General features: G+C 44.0%; 1 protein-coding gene across 4 annotated transcripts in view; it reads right to left on the bottom strand.

The window, feature by feature from the left end:
* Nucleotides 1-20,011, bottom strand: part of LOC126869684 (lachesin-like) — a 283,334-nt gene that overhangs the window by 13,368 nt on the left and 249,955 nt on the right. The window lies entirely within an intron of this gene.

Below are 20,011 nucleotides of genomic sequence, written 5' to 3' on the forward strand. Positions count from 1 at the left end.
GACGATCGTACAGGACCACGGGAATTTCGTTTCGAACGAGAAGCCAAGAGAATTACTCCTTTGGAATTCGATTGTTCTTACGCTATTGGAATAGAGAGCCTGGAAAATTCTACGCGAGCTACGAATATGAATCTATAAGGACGTACTTGGAATAGAATTCATCGTTGTTTAGCGACGATGTAAACGGGGTAAATCCATCCATAAGGGAACGGGAGCGAGGGAATTATAATTTTCCGGTTACACGACTCGAGTCCCTGTAGATTACGGTTTAGTCATTGGCTTACGCGTAAATCTGGCCACGTTAATCATGCACCGTAGCTCGTGTGGTCAGCAGACGTTCCTAATTTCCAAAGCTTATTATCGCGGTAATTAGGTGTCAAAATGGAATTCTATTCGAGCATTTGCCGTTTAAAATTTCGCGCTACCGCGGAATCCCGGTCGCGGCTGAATTACAACCGGCGATCGGAAAGTATTTCAAACATTTCTCGTCGCTGTGACAAAATTACTCGAGTACTGTTTTATCTCTGCAACGAATAAAACGAGCCGGTATTTACGCTCGAACGAATGTTTCGACTCTCCTAAAGCCTTCGGTCATCGACAGAAGGTCGCGTCGTACGGAATTTAAATTAACATTTAAAGTAGAGGAACGGATTTTCGAAATACTGGCCGCGTATGTGACGGCATACGCGGAGAACGATATCGCCGGGCGAAAACTTGTCCCAGAAAACTCGTCTAAGCAACGGAGAAAGCGAAGAGTTTCGAGTGGAACTTTTTCGTCTAAAATCCCACGGGTGTTTCTTTCGTGCTATCTCTGATCTAAGCTCGCTCGTGCAACGACCAAGATCTCATTGGTTTTCCAATAAATACAGCCTTCCTCGCTAGAACGACGAGAACGTTTCTTCTATCACGGATGTTACACCTAAATTCTCTTCTGTTGAAGATGTCGGTGTTAAATAAAATTTCTGCTATGCTTTCGTTCGCGTTTCAGATGATTGTACGAACAAAACACTTGTTATCGTATTCGAACTCTTTTTCCTCTGTACAACCTCTTTTTCGACGTATTCCTAGAATATTTCTAAAGTATATAGGTTACCTTTTTTATCGAAAAACACTTTGTACAACGTTGGATCGCAGGCAATTTTTTACTCGATAAACATAAAGTAAAATAATACGCGGAATTATAATGAAACGATACAATAGAAAAAGAACAACGATAATTTAATTCTAGAATAATTTATTCGACACGATTCCATTTTCTCGAACCTTATTTCGCTCAATTTCAATTTTCGCTACCAATTTTTCTTATTGTTCCTCATATTCAATGCGCTTTTATAAATCTCGTATGCACAATAGACATTCTTATCGGGTATAATCAAAATATTCACGTATCACAGTATATACGAAACTTCAACCTGCATTCTCTGAATCATTCTCCATTCAGTTGCCAATACTCTAGCATAAATATTCTCTCGGTTCTCGATTATTCGTCGTCCATATGAATTCCCACCCCCGCGATGCTCGACGATATTGAAATTTTAAGAAAACTTACAGTGTCTTCATGCTGTAGAAGCAACACGGTTTAATTTAAAGCAGAACAGGGAGAAAGAGAAACAAGGGTCGATCTTCAGCCGGTTGTCACGGACCTGCCACTCGTTCCTCCACAAATTCGCGACGGTCTCGTCGAAGGGTCACGAAATCAAAGTTACCGCCAGAAGAAGCTGCTTTCAGCGCTGTGAATTACCTGTCAACTTGACAGCGAGTCCCTCGCGTTTCTTTCTGTTTATATGCGGCATCAGGCGTTCGAGTCGCTTCATCGTTCCGTGCGACTAAATCGAAGGGGTGAAAGAGGAAACGTGCGTTTTTGTCGCGCAAACTTTGCACGCGGTGTTTCCTTTTTTCTTCTCATATGTAGTCCGATAGCGTCGAGCTTCGAATATTTCGATTATCCGCACCGTCAGAAGTTCTTATATTTATACGATCGACTAGCAAATTTCGAATGCTATTGCAGCGAAGCCTTTGGAAAGCGAACGTAATTTGTCGAAGAAAGACGGATCACAAATATCTATGGATCAATTTGTACGGGCGGCTTTTCATCATTTTCGTTTCTCGTCGACGAGAACAGAAATAACAATTTGTCAACGGAGTACAAAGTTGAACTGTCTCTTGGCGAACCTCGACTATATTCGACTTCGCGTTGCTTTTCTTAAAAATCTCAAGTGGAGGCAGGGCTCCGTAGGGACGAATTAAGCGCCGGCTAACTTGTGAAACGTAATTTATCGCGTCTGGACTATTTATCTCGGGTTCGCTCGAATGGAGCAAATAGAGTTATAAATAATCCAGAGATTCCGAGGATCGAATAGAGGGATATGGAGGATGAGGGAGGGAATATATCGGGTAAATAACGTCGAATCGTTGGATTCGTCGAATGTTCGGGGACCGCGGTATGGGGCTTCTTGATCGCGGACAAAATTACAAATCGAGCCGCGTATCGGTTATCGGCCGATGAAAAATTTCAAATTGGATGCCGACCGAAATGACAGCCAGTGGCACCCTTTCGCACAAAAAGCTTCATTCTTCCCTCTCTACTGGCTCCTCTTTTTCGTAAGATTTTTATTTACATGGCCGCTCGCCGTCTGATTTATCGTTGATCTGCATCACGTTTTCCATGCGGCGCACTGTATTCTCGCTACGCCGGCGCGAATCTAGCTGGAAGTTTTGCGTCTGCAAATATATTGGCCGTTCCATCGTGGCTCGGGGTAGATTGTTGAAAAAGAGGTGAACGAGAGAGAAGCAGAGGGACGGAGGGGAGAGGCATACGCGTGGAAAGAGGGACAGATGCGAGAAGGGAACAAAGAAACGGGACAAACAGACGAAACGAAAAGCACAAAGAGGCGAAATGAGAAAGGCACCGGGTTCGGAGTGGAAAAATAAAACGAAGTAGGCAGGGAGGCAGAAGAGCGAAAACGTTGGCGGAGAAATGGATAGAGAGAGGGTGGAAGGGTATAAAGAGACGAATAAACGAAGAAGGAAAGAGGGAGTAAGGAGAGGATAGAGAAAAGAAGAAAGGGAGAGAAGAGAGAGAATGAAGAGGAAGAAGGAAGAGGAAAGAGGGGACCGTGCGGCGTTCTTATCGCGGATACGGACTGACGTAACGGATTACTCGCTATCGCGACCAATATGTCAGACGGTAAGAAGGACGAGGAGTCAAGCATTATATCGCGAAATAAAATGGCCCGTGGCGCGTGTCCGTGACCGGGGCACATTCTGAAATATCGTCGGTCACTGGACTGGAACGCAGATATAGGTATTATTATTGACACTTTGCTTCTGGCTGAATTATGTATTTTTCATAGAGCATGTCGGACAGCGTCGTTCGCAAATGCAAAGTAACAAGCTTGCCGACGACCAGGCAAGACCACCATCATCGACGACGACGACGATGACGACGACGACGACGACGACGTAAACTCGATGCACCTAGCTGAGATAGAGAGACGACGTCGCTTGGAAGGTTCTCGCTAAATCGGAAAACGCCACCGTGAATTTTAATGCCGAGCTACGATATCGACAGCCGTCGATACGAAGAACGAGTGTCTGATCGAACAATGAGACCGGGCGTGTTTATTACCACGATTATTACCACCCTCTGATTTCAGTTAACTTGACGTTAATTGCTCAATTGTATTCCCTTTCTACGATATTATTACTTTTCAAATATCGATTATACGATTTATTTGTCTCTTCGTGGAAGCCACGACATTTTCTCTTTGACTCGAGTAATATCCAGTTCGATTCCGTGTTACGTAGTTCTCGAAGATACTTCTTCCAGACTTTCGAAGATACCCGAACTACTCTAATTCAAGTAGCAACTTTGCTCCTGGCTCTACAACTTCGACAATTTTTAGTCCATTTCTTTTCTGGAACGTCATCCTCGTTAAATTCATTTCCCATTGTAAAACGGATACTTTTGACATTCGCGTGATAGATACGTTTCTACACTAAGGCGGTCGAAAAAGCTAAAACTTCTCCCCCGAGAGATTTCAATATTTCTCTTGCACGATACGCAGGGACGTTTCAATATTGGTATTTCATACGCGTTACCCTTCATTCGGTTGCACGGCGACGATCGAAGATTCATGGCGGAATTATTCATGGAAAAAAGCAAATTGGCCGCGTGTGGGTTGATGCGATTTCGCGGTGCTTTTTCGAAGCCACTGGAAGTTACGTCGCGAAGAATCTCGGTTAATCCGGGTGCATGCCGGTGAATTTTAATGTAACGTCTCGATATCGACAGGTGTCGCGCTGGCGAAGCCGTGAAATTTTTCGATGACACCCCGGCGTCCGCGTAGATTTATCATCATCGGCCTCGATCCATTTCTGTTCCCCTTCTGTTTCCTTTCCGGCTAAAAGTTCGCCAATTCAAAGCCAATCGAAATCCTTCGCGAACGGTTAATGTTTGTCGTTATGTCGATACGTCAGTTCTTTTTCACGACCATTGTCTCTAAACGTCACTTAATACCGCGTTAACTTCTTCTTTCGCGATATTTCTACGTCAAACCGATCGAAGGTGAAACTGAAACTTTCGAATTCTATTTCCTCTCGTTTTTTTTATCCATTCTTTTCTCTTTTCCTCGAAAATCCATCGTAACCGACGAAATTCGTTGGATGTTTGAAACGTTGAAAGGGAACGGTACAAAACGAGGGGGTAAAAAGTGGATTAGCCGAGTCATCGATTTTCGTAACGTCCGCTCCTATCTCGCGTTCCGTTTTTGCGATCCATTAAAACGACGCTCGAACTTCCTTATCGCTAATTTAATCAACGATAAGGGAAACTTTGGTCGCCTAACGTAACGCCAGTGGCAAACATTTTTATCGGCCGACACCAGTTCGCTTTTTCGTCCTGCCCTCGCTCTTTTTCCTTCCTTTTTTCTTTCGCCTAACGAAAACTTACAACCACACACCACTGAACGAACGAATTTTATTTCTTTACTCTCAGTATACCGGCGCGCATTCTACTGCATTTTTTCGCATCGATTACGATTTCAGTCGTAATTCAACATCGTATCGCTCCTGAAGTTAAACGATGAGATCTACGCGATTAATCTTCGAATAGAATAATCTCCGATCAAACAAAATGATTCTTCCGACGTTTTTCCAACGGAACATTTAGATAAGCGTTGTCAAGTATCACGGTACACGGACGATCTCGTGTAGAAAAATGAGGTGAGAGGTGATTCTTTTTCCTTCCGGCACGTCGGAAGGGAGGGGTTGCGCGATGAGCTTATAGCGGCGATCGTATCGAGACATAAGCCGTACTGATTTACGATCTAACGTACCACCGGAAATCTACGTACGTCGTTCACCATTCAGTTGCAATTTATATTTCGTTGCAACGTAAATAGCGTATAGTACGCATATCGGACGTCATAACGCGGTGAATTTGCGAAAATCAAACGCGACGTTAACGGAAAGGCAGCCTCGACGAGGTTTTCCCCTCTATCTTTTTCTTTCTCTTAGAAGATGGCCGCGGTGCCGTCAGCTTTAAGAGACAAGACGAGGCCAGTTATAGCGTTGTAAATCGATGGGCGGGGGAAATGAGGTCGAAGGGAATAAGAAGGTTATCGAGTTATCGGTTATATATCGGCACCGGATAGATAGAGAGACAAGCGCAGGAGCATGAGAACGAGAAAGCAGGACGGAGGCGGCGCAGGGAGCGGATCTCTCCAAAGTGCTTCGGCACTTGTGGCACGTGCAATTTGCGACGTCTAAAGTTACTTCTAACGTGCTGTTGTTTTAATGGTCGCAGACTATCGGCAACGACTGAGTCAGCGGAATGTTCCGGTGACTCGTCGCGATGCAGGAAAATGCATCTCACGAACGGCAAGAATATGGAACTTCGGTTGCCGATTACGCAACTATGGGATGATTTAGGATAAACCGTGTCGTGGATTCGACGAGTGGCAGACAAAGAGGAATATCGAATTAGCAACGATGTCTTTTGTCACGCGATATTAATCGTTTTTATATCCACACGATATCAGCGGTAGATCAAATCGATGTACTACCATCATTTAGAACCACGATCTTTCCACGGTTAAAAAATCTCTCCACTAAGTAAAATGAGTTCTTAACGATAGAACTATCGAACTTCGATACGCACTTGCGCGATAGTCGGTACTAGTTTTGACAAAAGTACCTGTATTTTTTCCGTGATCGTAAAACTAGGCTAACAAACGTACTTCCATCAGGTAAAAAGCTATTTTTCAAAATTATGTTCTCGAGCTTGCAACCAGACGAAATTTATTATTCGTAAGTCAGGCGAACGCACGACAGACTTAAGAAGCATTAGAGTTATAATTCTGGATATTTCCTCTGGATAATTTATCCTCGCGCAAGAACACCGTTCTGCTCTTCGCCACGAAAGTGGCTTAAACAGTTGTGGACAGGAAGAAGCACGCGACAACACGAATGCCTGACGTTGTTACGGCATGTAGACATTCGTGATTCCGGTTGGTCGATGGTGCACTTAGGAACCAGACGTATTTCGATCGTCGTTTCTTCTTTCCGCTCTCGCCATGCCCCAAGGTGTCTTTAGTCTCTCAGCCGGAAAAGAACGAGATCAGAATCCACGTTTTTCACCCACGCGTATCACCCACGAATTCATTTATCAAGCCCATCCCCTTTCCACTGGTCTACTGTGTATATATGTCCGGGGCTAAACGTGGAATTTCTATAGGGGTTGCTTCGTCTTCGTCGACGTATACATTACGTATGTGAAGGGCAACAGATCCAGGAAGGCTCGAGAGACTAGAAGGCATCCTTCGTTGACCCTTTTATACCTCGCAAGGAAATTACCTGAACGAAGCGATGGTTGCTCGATCCTGTCTCTCCTTTTTCTTTTCCCTTTACACGGCCCGTTTACCACGTTTCCTCTGCCATGTCGGAGTATCCCTTTTATATTTATAGGCCGAGTTCACGCGCTATTTTTTCGTAGGAAACGAAAGGAATTCGAGCGAAACCGGGGACCAGAAGCCCTATCGTTCTGTACGCGGGAAATATGACTCGCAAATTACGTCGCCGAGAAACGAGATTTTATTATCTGCGACGTGGATTTGGTCTCGGGAGTTCATTCGAGTCGCGCATTTTTCTCCATTCTCGTGGATCTATTTCTGTCTACGCGAATTTAGAAGAAAAAGGATGGCCCTTTGCTTTTTTATCTCCTTCCCTGTTAAAAAATGAACTTTTCCAGGGTAATATTCGACTCGATAGCGAGGAGGGTTTTTAGACGAGCATTCTGACGAAATACGGGCGCGCTTGAAATGCTCGGCGACACTCTGTATCTCATTTCGGGACAACTCGTGGCCGTCTACCGACGTACATATGTACTTCTACAAATTTTGTCCACCATAATTCGTGACAACGAAGACTAATAGCTCTACCGTTCGCTGGTTCATTTATCACGCGTATACACGTGACTTAATGCACCGTTTGGACAGCATAAACACGGCACCGAGTTTCAGCAAGACCGATAGTTCGTAGACGTTAACGCTTTACAACAATTCTTTCCATCAACGATATTTTCCCATCTTCTTTTCAACATTTCTTTAATCGATCGCGTATTTCATCCCTATACAAGTCGATCTTATTACCTTTACATCCTCTTTCCTATTCGGCTTAAAATTTTCATCGATTTTCCATCGAACCACGCTCTGTCTGCTTCGATACACGAACCTAATCGCGAGTTAATTAACGCGCCATTCACGTTCAACGTACGTTCAAATTGGTACATACCTTCGTATTTTGTATTATAACTTGTATATCGTAATTCCTTGTTTATCGTTGAAGTACAATCGTCAAGAGGCGAAACCGATCCTTACCATCTCTTCGATCAAGTAGCAATTTTTATTTCCACCTTTTCGAGCATTCACAGAAGCGGAGATATCCAAGTCTCGAGTAAACTTTCGAGACATTCGATAACAATAATCCCTATCGTTAAATGGATCCAAATTCTATACCACGTTATTCCATTCTATCGAATCAGATTTGTAACTGTGCGTTCCAGCAAAGCTGCGCAAGACATCATTGGAGGATTATCGTGCAAAGGATCTACGCTATTCTAAATCGCGATAAACGGATGGTATAGAGATCAAAGACGGCAATATCCCGGGAACGAGCCACGGGAAACTCTGTCGGAAAACGAAACGTTGTTGTTTCCATTCGATAACACCCAATCGTCTAAGCTGATACGCGTCGTACCTGGAGGCTTCCAGTCAATAAGAACATGGCTTTCGTGCGATGCGACGAGAAGCCACTTCCTCTTTCCCTGACTACTGGCGCGCGCGCAAGCCCCGGGTGCCACGGAAAACGCTCGCGAGGCACATCGAAAAAGCGGAAGCCGTAAAATCGGCCAGAAACGTCGCTTCCCTTGATCGCCACTTCGCGGCGCGGTGAAACAGAGGGCTCGGCAAAAGGATTTCGAAGCGGAAGAAACGTTTTTCTCAGTCTGTCGGGGATAAACCGGGATTCTCCAGGGGAAAGTGGGACGAAACGAAACGAGGATGGGAATCGCGCGAGCGTTTCCACGCTCGTTTCACGCCGCGACTGTTCCCAGAGTGCACTCCTCGTGCGACGAACGGACACGAAGCCACTCGAGCCGCCCTTCCGGCGGAAGTTAAACGCGCGCCGCGTCCAAGAACGCCACCCGTGTCTTCCTCGGCCTCGGTGGCGACCGTTTTTTCGGCGAATTCGCAACTGAAAATTCAGCCGAGCGAATTTAGCTTGCCGCGCTTCCATGGACGGACCTTTTCACCGCGTCGAACGTTTCAGATTCATCCGAGAGTTCGTCTAAATGGCACAATACTTTTTAATTGCGTTTGAGATTGATTTGAAACGTTGATATGAAACGACGCGCGATGGATCAGATCGAGACGGTCTAGTTTCGTATAGGATGGGATGACGATACGCACAGGGTGTCTCGTTTAAACTGAAAATGATTTTAACTCCTTGCTAAAAGGCCTCTGAAAGTCGCGTTAAAGTCATGTAACGGAGGAAGAAAAAAGGAGAGGAGAATATACCTATACCGGAGATAATTTCTCGTTAAAACGGCAGCAGCCGATATTTCGTTTCTCCTTTCTTAATCAGCTTTAATTGATCTACGACGAGCAGCGTTGTAAGATCTGCCTCCAAGATTTTCCTTCAAATGCAACAAACACGACGATAGAATAACAGAATTTTCAACAATTAAGCTCTTCACAATCGTACATATACGCGTCTAATTCCCCTAACAATACCCTTCATTAATCCGAGTCTCGATTTTCAACCGTTGCAGCATTCATTGTTTCGTCAGAATATTCTCGTCGCGGGAGAAACATTTTACAGGGGGCGAGAGAATGAGATACAGAGAAATAGTGAAGAAGAGGGAGAGAAAGAGAGAGAGAGAGAGAGAGAGAGAGAGCGAGGGGGCGATAAAGTCGAGTGGAGTTTTAGAAACGAGTGAAGCGTTCGCGAATGGAACATCTTCTGACGGCGTGCGGTGTTCTATATCCCCGATTTTTCGGTGAAACGTTTGACGATTTTACTCGGCTGCTGCCTTCGCAAACAGCCTCGTTTGCTCGTCGTTACGCCCTCATTGCCGTAACATAATTCCCGTTTGATGCGGAAAGAGGGGCCCCGAACGCGGGAGAGCCGCTTAATATCGCTCCACTGCGTTATATATTGCACACGCTGCGCAAATATACACGCGTATTACGGATGTCCTTTGTCGACGATGAGGCTCGCGCGAATTCCTTCTTAATCCTCCTTTTTTCCGTATGCGGCTCTGCTTTCAGCTCTGTTTTCTTGCCGATCGATCATCTTCCTTTTGCCCTTGCTGTTATATCGGTTCGAACTCGCTTCAAAATATGTCGTTTCTATATCTCTGTATTAATAATTGGAGCTATCTATTAGATTGGCAACTATGTGATTGAGGATTTTGTAATTACCACCTAATGACAAAATCCGCGATTACTTAGTTGCCGACCCAATAAATGCGAGGACGATAAAGAAACGAATTCAATGAACGAATTAAAAACGCATCTTCTTTTGGTGCTGTGTATCGTTGACGATTTTTCCAATTGTGTGGGATAAATTGTTTTAAAGTGTTACAATAGACGCAGAGTCAATGTACGAGCGGTAGCTGGTTTCGATTACTCGATCTTACGAGTTTTGTTCACTTCTTTCCTTTCGGCTGATGCGATCGATGGATGCGATAGTTTCCTTCCGATAACGAAAATTAGTGATCTTTGTTACAGTATGGGCGAAGCATACCGCTAACTATAAGTACGTATTAGGAAATCAGTTGATTTTTACAACTTTATCGCGTTTTACAACTCTTACTTTTCACTTATATCTATAATTTATGTTTTCCATAGTATGGAACATCATAGGAAATATAATTTGCTAGAGTTTCTCAATAAATATAACGTGTCCGAATGCTGGAAGCGTAGACGCATAAGTGGAAAATTAGATCCCACCGCGGTTAATTTCTAAAACTAATTTTCACCTGTGCAGATTACCAGACAGAGAAATGTTAAATTCATATATTCGCTCGTTCTCCCGACTTTGCGCTATGAATCGACGACCTGCCGTCTGTATAGCAAAATTTAGGTACCTACCACGACAATGACTCGCGAGCACACTGATCATCATCGTCATAAACGCACGCCGCATTGTAACGACGGATAGTTTCAGGATCGCGCAATACCACAAAGCTAATAAACCGTAACGTTCCGGCATTCATGAAAATTATCGATTAGATCAATCTCCATTATCTTTGACGCGGTATCAATTATCTCACTGAAAAGTGAAATTACAGACACGGTATGTTCGTAATACGTTGGTAAGAAGCGTGTAGAAAAGAGAAAAAATTCTACCGTAGACGAAAACGAGATTGCGAACTGATCCTTTGAATTTTCCAAAGAATCAAGGTAGAATGCGCGACGTAGATTCCGAGGTTTTTCTTTCCGCGCGCTCGGCTACCGGATTCGCGAGTAAAGACATTAGCATAGCGCTCGCTAGCTGGCAATTTAGTGCATTAGGCGCACGCTGCAGGACGGACAGAAGCGTAACGCTTGGCAGAAAACCGAGGGGAAGAGCAGTCTGGAAATGGGTGAACTGGGGAACAGAGGAAAAGTGGTCCGAAAAACCGACAACTGGAAAGGCCAAGTTGCGGAGGAAACGGAAGTGAAACAGGAAGCGACAGACCAGCCGGAACGAGGTGAAAAGGTTGGAGAATGAGGAAGATGGCAGGTAATGCGAGACAAGAAGAGCTCGGAGAATAGAAAAGGCTAGCCAGTATCAAAGAGTATATTAAAGCAATATTTTGTCAGCGTTGCTTTGTTTCTGCGAAGCTGGAGCGTTTAAGTGGAAAACTTGGTTATATAATAATATCCATACATATACATAGCTATGTAAATATTTTCTAAAAGTGTTCAAATACATTCGCGAGCCAGTGTATGTAGATCTTTATGAACAGCTGCATATACATTGCGTTAAATAGAAAGTTCGTTCCGTTTTTTAATAGCGAGATGCTACCGAGTTTAAACAATGGCCACTAACTTCGATTCAATTGGTCTAACCCGGTATCGTTGATCGATCGTCAGACAACTGTGGAGTGTAAAACAAGTACTTTTCGGAATATTTGTTTCTTGTTAGTCCGATACAATTTCGAACATGTTTCACCGAGACAACGCAAAACCAGGCGCGTCGATCTTCGCGCGACAAGAATTCCTACAACTTGAATGGAATGTTCCATTCCGTCTACGACATTCTCTCGATCACGCACGCTCAGACTATCGCTTATTCGACACAAAATTACCTCAACGATAAAATCTTCTTCACTTTTGAAGACTGCGGAAACGAATTGGAACGTTTCTTGCTCGCTTGCTGGAGGACTAAACAACGCCGATAGATGGGATAACAAAGTTAGCACAGAGGTGGCGAAAAGTCGACGAAAGGAACGGTGCATGTATCGATCAAAAAGAGGACACGTAAAGGAGAAAGTACGTCCTTCAGTTTGGTGGTAAAAATCAAACGATCTCGCCGTTCAATTCAATACATTTCACTCTTCGAGAGGTTTTGACAGTTCGTCGAGATACGCATCCAGTTTAACGATAGCGTAACGCGAACGTTGTGTAATTGACAGGTTCGGACGAGATTAAGCGATCGACAAGAACGTTGTATCGCACGACAAACCGGTATAAACGGTTCTATAGCCAGAATGGGCAGCAGAATGGGAAAAGTGGGCAAACGAAAGGGCAAAGTGCCGCGTTGGAAGGTTACATCGGACTGTTAATATTTCATGAACTGGGCGTGACCCTGTGTAATTCTCTATAATTCAGAATCGCATGATGTTTCGTTGGTAGTGGATTGTAGGCCGACGAAGAGAACGGCTCGCTGGCAGCAGCGGTGTCCGCGCGCTGATAATCGATTTGCGAAATATTGAAATTCCGATTGCGCCGGCGATCACCGAAGTTTGTTAGCGTTATCTCGGTTTCCTTTTTGCCGTTGGCTAATGGGATTCCGAGCAATAACACGCGGCCCCCGTCGATTACCTGGCCGAAAATTGTTTATTTATCAGGGACCGCGAGCACGGTCCTGATCGACTCTGCTAACGACACGTAACCCCTCTCCGGCGAAACTTTAATTAATTCCCCTTTTAATTAATGCGCTGCTGTCTCTGATTTTTGGCTTTATTATGCATTATACGCTGCTGTCGAATTCCTCTCTGATGGCCAAACTTCACATACGATCCGTCGCGTGAAAAATATTTGCTCAACAGCAATTAGGACAATAAACACGCGTTACGCTCGCTGGCGATCGTCGAAACGACTTCGACCTACTTCGCTTTAGCTTTACGACTGACAAGATGACGATACGAGCTAATATATACTAATATACGATGTAACGTAATAATTGCAAATGCGTCGCTCGGCGTCTCGTAAAATCTGTCAACGTCAACGTCAACGTCGACGGAACGGAGAGTATAAAAATCAATTAATACGCGAAACCGTCATGTTTATGAAAAAATATGTTTCTGAAAGAGCGTGTGGTATCTCGATTCAAGTTTCATCGCTTCAGACCTCGATTCTTGCGTTAAAAAGGAGAAAGATAAAAAAATTGTGGAAATCGCAAAAAGAGCTTCGGGCCTTGGAGGAAAGGAGCAGAGAACGGGCGACGTTTAAGCTTTTCACGGTACGGAACGTCGTTATCAAGCCTGGTGACACGAAACTCGGAAAAGGTATCGTTTTCTCGCTGGGGGCGGCTTGGCGCCGCGAGCCGACTCGCCGCCAAGCGAAACTTTTTCATCAAATTTATCGAGGAACGCCTTAGGCTGTGCTTCTACGCTCCGTTGCGAACCTGTTCGGCGGTCAAAGTCTCTGAAACCTGGTGCCCGAAACCTGGCTCTGTTCTTTGCCCGCAGGTGTTAAACCACGAACTAGCAGCGTGTCCTCACCGGTTTGTATCTCACTTTCGTCTCCATTTTCATTTCCATCCTCTAACTTGCCATATAGAACGAAACGTTAGCGTGTCCTTGTTTCATGAAAATCACTATATCACTTCCATGGAAATTAATTTGCTCGATCAATGTTACAATTCATCTTGCGAACGTTTCACGAACTTCTCGATTCAGTCTTCGCAGATTTTTTTTTGTTTCCCATGAGAATTACGTAATCTTGAAAGGAGTCGTAGATCTAATCGTAAAAAATGAAGAATTTTAATCCGATTATCGTCTATTCGAGACTGTAAGTGTTTATTGTGAAAATTCTCGAACATTTAAGAAACATTTAAGAAACGCGAAGAAGACAACAACAAATTGTTCAACAACTTCAAATTACAAAAATAGAAGAAAATAAATCTGAATTCGTAGAATCTATCCAGAGTCAGGTATTATATTTTTCTTAATAATCTTAAGAAGGAAAAATACCAGTCGATTGTTTGGAAATTCATGAATTTCTTTCTCGCTACCTCCAACAAACAGTTCTTCCAGATAGCTTCCTTAAATATTCCGCAGGCGAGGTAGAAGCCAAAATCGTTGTCGTTACCGTAAACAGTCATTTGCCGACAGAACACAGGTCGGTGTAGCTCGATGTGTGGGTGACGAAATTTTACCGTAACTGTGAATTCAGAGCCTCGTCTTTTCCCAGCAAATCGACAAGTCTACGATACTATCGCGTAAAAAGCTTTACGCTATTGTTTCGCGTCTTCAATTAAATAACACGGTTCGTGCGATACTTGTAAACTCAGCAAAACAAATATCCATAACTTCGTATCCAGTTTCCAAGGCGCAAACAGCATCGTAGGATGAAAGCTCGTTGACTCGAAAACGAACCGACGATCAAACGTGCTGGAGCACGCGTTCTCCGACGAAACATCATCGTGTGAACGTTCAATTTCTGCTGTCGGAAGGCGGCATTTCCTCCGGCGTAACCGTTTCAAAGGAGCGGGATATTTCGAAATACCGAAAGAAGGTTCCAGGAAATTTCACAGGCGAAGGGCAATTTTCGCGAGGTGCCACACGTCCGGCATCGCGACCTTAAGAATCAAACTGTCGATATTGGCGCGGATATTCCTTTGACGAGGGAAGCCTCGTATTTGCGCGGTTATTATTCCAGAAAAGGCCAAAAATCAATCCCAGACGTTTCAGTGCGAACGTACGTTTTCCCGCTCGCCGTTTCAATATCCTTGCGTGCCGATTTTCTCCGCGTACTTCCTTTTGTATCGCGTTCATAGCTCGATAGAACAAGTCGAGAGCTCGACATTTGCAGACGATGGAAAGATCGAAATCGACCTTCCCGTTTTCCAGTCGCGACACTCGCGACCAGAGACGCGGCAGATCGAGAACGAAACGCGAAGTTGCGTAGCACGGAGATGGAAAAGAAAATGCGGAGACGCAGGAGCGAAACGTCGGGGATGATGAAGTCGTCGTTTATACTTTATATCGTATGCATGAAATTTTTGGATCCCGAGAGTCGCCGTTATTGCGCCACAGGGAGGATACGATACGAGTCTCCGTGGAAGCTTACATTCTTTATGGATACGGATAGCAACGGGCCGCAGAAACCGCGATATATCCGCACACCGGGCGGGGCTTACATCGTGTTAAGCTCATGTCGCGCCGCTGCAAGGAAGCTTCGGAAACGTTTCTCGCCAGAGTTTTCCGCGGCAAGACGAATCGACCAAGAAGCAAGACGTATATTTCTGCCGTGAGCTCTTCTTTTCCCGCGAATCCGCGTCTCTCTGTGTCACAGCAACGTTATCCTACCAGGATACTTTATTCCCGCTTTTCTTACGAAAATATCATTTTGTGTATTCCTGATCTTATAGAAATAGCGAAGCGTAGACACGTTTTTGTTCGTTACATATACGATAAAATAATCATTCATCTACCTTAAGAATTCTTACTACGAGTCGATTTTTATTTAAACTTTGTCTCTTTGAATTCTCCCGACGAAATTTCTATGAGATTTTCACGCGTCTCGATCTTAAAGATCTTACGCGTAATCGAATCTGCACGCCGCATCATTCATGCCAAATCTTCGCGTGTATTCTCTGAATCGATTCTTTCTTGCTATCAACTTTCCGGCACAGACATTCGTTCGACATCGAAATGAATTTTCACTTGGACAATTTACGAAAGGAAATATCCACTATGGTTTGCTGTTATAACGCAAGAAAGAAAATGATAGAATCTCGTAGAAATTTCGTGGGAATGTACGATATCCAAAAGCTTCGACCTCGAAAAGCCAGGGCAAAGATATTCCTGCCAACAAAATGCTGTGCCATATATCGGTAAAAGTTTTCTCTTCGATTCTCAAGTGCCGTTAAGTTAAAAGCTCGAGGTCTGAAAGCAGTACAACCTTAACGCTTAGATCGCGATAAAATCCTCGGGTTACTTGTACTATAATTTGCCAGCTTTAATCTCCGAGGAAGATCCACTGGCGTAGATAAACGCGTTAGTACGTGGGTAAACAATAAATCGTCCAGATAAAAATCTACTCTGGAGGCGTGCTCGTCGCATGAAATATCAGAGAGAAACGAACAAGGGACGCGAGATTTGTCACTTAGCGTCACTTAGCGTTATTGGCTTCAGCCGGTACGCGCAAAAATTAACGCGTTTCGAGCATAATTGTTATAGTCGACTGTCTACGGAATACGCGGGTCGCTTTCGTTCTTCTTCTTTTCTTCGTTGGCACGCGACAGCAGTTTTTCCGCGTGCGCGACCTGTTTGCGAAACGAATTTTCCTCGACGCGACGCCCGGCGCGGCACGTTTTATCGCGCGAAAAATGAAGACGAAGGACAAGACCGAGCGACGCCCTGTTCTTTTTTCTCCGTTGTTAAACATAATTGCATAGAAAGCGAGCTTGTAACTCGAGGCGTTACAGCCGGGATAACAGGAAACATTTGCCTTGCCGTTTTTGTCACCGGGACTATGCCTGTGTTTCACGCGAAAAGAATGGCATGGCAACGGAAAAACAGAAAAGAGGAAAAACGCATACCGTTGGATGACCAATTCTGCGCTCCACTTTGATCTACGATAAGTATCTTAATTGTAAGATATCGGAGTAAATTCTTCGACTGAGGCAAATTACGTGTATAATGGTACTTTCATAGATCTACCAAAGATTTCATCGAGAAATAACGAGAAGAACGCTTCTTTGGAATTTAAGAATATATACGAACGCTTTCTGTAGAAATTGCAAAAGATTCATTCTAAATTTATATCTATATTCAATCTTCTACTAATTGGAAATTAATTTTCCGAATATAGAAACGATTTTTATTAGCTGCGAATCTCTAGAACCTCCGCGTTCCAAACGTATCTATAGATTCTAGTGAAAGGACGATGGAAACGCGGGGGTCCTGATCGAACGACCGTCGATTTGTTCCGCTTAATTCCTTCGAATGAACACCCTTGGTTTGAAACGGCTCGCGGAGAAAGTAGATAAATTTCAATCGTTATGGGCTTGGCGGAGTCGTCGCTTTTTAAAAAGCTTCTGGATAGGTCTATCGATGGCCGTGAGCAACAGGTGTATTCCGTGCTTCTTGCGCGTCATAGCGTGATAGACAGCGGTAAAAAAAGAAAGTTTCTGATAATGCTCGCCCCTTGATTTCATCGATTATACCCTTGACTGAGTCGTATAACGTGTCGTTCAAGAAATGGACGTAGCGTAATGAATCACGACCGGTATAATGCTACCAATTAGCGTACGAGGTTATATTTTTTCAAACTTGCCACGAGAGACTGTAAGCTCGCCGCTTTAAGTCTACACGATATTTTTCCATTTTCTCAGTTCCTTCTTTCCCAAAGCGTTTCTCGTATCTCGTCCTCTAAAATCAAACATACTTTACAGCTATACGTTGAAACTTTTTTAGTCATAACTCAACAGAAATATAGACGATATTTTCGATAATTGATCGAACCGGTTATCGCGTTCAGTTCGAAACGATTTTCCATCCCGCGGAATACCCATCTTCGGGTTTGTAACCCTATCGCGCAACAGGTACCGTTTTTCTCCTTTTCCCGTACGAATCTTGTTTGCCGGTCGGCGTCACCGTGATTGATGATCGATATCGAATAACTTGGAAATTTAATATCAACATTATGCCGGTGAAAAGCGGCAGCAGGCCGGAGATTCCTCGATTGAACGGCGATCGGGGGGATGATAAGCGATTCAATTTCACCGCAAACATCGTACTCCGCGTATCGTTTATTTCTAAACGATGCGTCAGCTTAGGAAATTCCAACGGGCGGAGAGTATGGTGCCCGCACGCGGAAAAATTGGTTCGTTGCGAGGGCAACGCCGGCCGAAACGTTTCAATTTCACGTGTTCGAGAACGTTGTCCAACAATTTAATCTGGCGAACGTATCACCGCTCGTCCATCACAGATCATTTTCATCCGGATTCGATAGGAATATACGCGAACGCGTTTATGCGCGGATTTCGCGCTCGTGCCGAAGGTTTCCACGGCTATAACCTGTATTTGCTCGACAAATTTGTGCCGGCGTTATTGTCGAACGTCGCGCGCCGTTACATACCAGCATTCTTTGTGAAAGGAACTCCCGCTTTGCCGGTTATTTTTTTCGATATTCTATCGATGCCACGTTACAGGTAGCAATTTTTAATTCGCTTTGTCCCTTCCTTTTTTACCTTTTGTTCCGTACAATACGAGCGATTTTTCGATACGCGCCACGTATCAACTATTGAAGGATGATAGAAGTCGAATCGACGAGAAAGTTGGTAGTTTCGCCGTGAAAATATCCGAGCTGGTTAATCGATGTTTATTTCGAAAGAAACACGGTGGCGAGCTGTCAGCTAATGGGCATTAGGCGGTCGCTAAGTCTTCGTGATTAACTTCTCAACGGTGGCGAGTTTATAAGCAGGCTGTAGTCCTTCGGGATACCGGGGGATTACCAACTACTCTGGTCACTCGAGTGCGCCGATCGGAAATCGCTTAGAGACCCTGGACTTTGTTACACGCTTGCTTGTGTGAAAGAACTTCGTTTGATGTTGTCGATCGATGTGTTCGATGGGAACGTCAATACACCGAACCAATTTTCAGGTCCAAAATGAACATAGAAAAAGTAATACATATTCTCTGAACGTTCGTCTGCAAGATTGCCAACGATTCTACAAGGGATGTACGATTTCTGATCTTCTCTGTATTTCACACTGACAGAGGCCTGATTTTTTTAAGCTTTCATTAAATTTCTATCTTCTAATCAGTCTTATAGTATCAGGAAAAATCGAACGAGTATCCTCAATTTTTCAAGCTTCTCGTTTTTTCTTACAATACAATCTATCTCGTACTTGATTAAATCCGATAATTTTTATCAAAAAAAAAAAAATAACACGTCGAGGATCCGAAATTTGCTACCGTCTCGATAGAAGGAAAAAAAAAAGACTGGAAAGGTGTACAGGGATAGGTAGATTAATAAGAAAATACGAAGGCCAAGGTAGGTAGTTTAGAAGCTGAAATATCCTTGGTTGGAGGAAGATTCAGGGAGCATCTTCCTCGGAGGAAGAAAGTCGTCTCTGAAGCTGCTGGCAGAAGATACAGCGGAAACGTGGTCCGCTTAACCAACACGCCTCAACTGTACTCCTTCTTATCCACGGAGACGTCTACGCGAAAGAAGAAGAAACGTGGATAGAGAATAACGCGGAGAACAGAGGGGAAAATGGGAAACAGACTGGCAACGAGAATGCATCTGGCTGTAACGCGGCGAGCTAGCTATTTACTGCTCGTCAGCCGGCGCGCCTTGGAACACCGAGCCCCGGAAATTGAGATTAAACGCTGCTGCTACCTAACAGATACACACGGACAGCCGGCACGGTGATCCTTGTTAACGTTACCATCGTGTCGAACGCTGGAAATTCAAGCCGACCGCGAGCAGCACGGATTTTCGTTGCAGACAGAACTCGAGATTCACGCGTCACGAATAGTCGACATTTTTCGGAGAATACGTTCGATCTTCGTTTGAAATAACTTTTTATATAATTTGGTAGATTGACACTGAGATTAACGCAAGTTTTCGTTCACGGAGCGATTCGAGTTTCACGTTCCGTGAATAGCGGAAATGTCCGGAGAGTATGTTTCTTTTTTTTAATGAAATTAATTTTTTCAGAATTTTTAGCATGGAGATTTTTTGTTCAAGATATGGTTCGAGATTCGCGTGTCCTGAATAATGAAAATTTTCCCTAGAGTATCCGTATGATCTTTAGAGAAAATAATTCTTTTTTGATTACTTGGCTGGTTGGTTCAGAAATTAATAAAAATTTTCGTTCAAGAGAAACTGGAGATATATGCGCCGTGAACAGTGGAACGTTTTCAGAGACAACAAGTGAGATTTTTAGTGAAAATAGCTTTTTGAGTATTCGATACGTTGACTCCGAGGTAAATATAGATTTCCATTCAACACGTGATCCAAATTCACGTATCGTGGATAGTGGACATTTTCAAGGAAAAATACGT

The sequence above is a fragment of the Bombus huntii genome, chromosome 9 (assembly GCF_024542735.1).
Source record: "Bombus huntii isolate Logan2020A chromosome 9, iyBomHunt1.1, whole genome shotgun sequence".
Lineage (NCBI taxonomy): Eukaryota > Metazoa > Arthropoda > Insecta > Hymenoptera > Apidae > Bombus > Bombus huntii.